Source organism: Nelumbo lutea, chromosome 1 (assembly GCF_056320005.1).
Source record: "Nelumbo lutea isolate HS-2025 chromosome 1, American lotus-T2T, whole genome shotgun sequence".
Taxonomy (NCBI): domain Eukaryota; kingdom Viridiplantae; phylum Streptophyta; class Magnoliopsida; order Proteales; family Nelumbonaceae; genus Nelumbo; species Nelumbo lutea.
In genome coordinates, this window is record NC_142684.1 from 93432445 (window position 1) to 93432811 (window position 367).

The following is a 367-nucleotide window of genomic DNA, read 5'->3' on the forward strand; positions in this document are numbered from 1 at the left end:
CTTGTACTGAGGTTGAGTAGCTTCAGGGATAGGCTCTGTTCCATCAACAATTTCCCAAAGCTCTTCACCCAGAAAGTAGTTTCTTAGTCAAACTCTCCATTTTTTATAATTATCCTTTGTAAGGAGTTCAGGGACGATTGCACGTGGTGCTATTTTATTTGTGAATGACATCGATCCTTTTCTGTCATGTTATGTACGTAATTGAAAATAATAGCCAAGGCATGAGAAATCTTGAGTTAACAAAAGAAAACACGACTAGTACTGTAACAAATGATAGCGCCCTCATTAATTTTGGATTTTATTTATTTTTCATGATCATGGTATTAATATTTCTTAGTGTAAAATATATATTTCGTTTATATTTTAT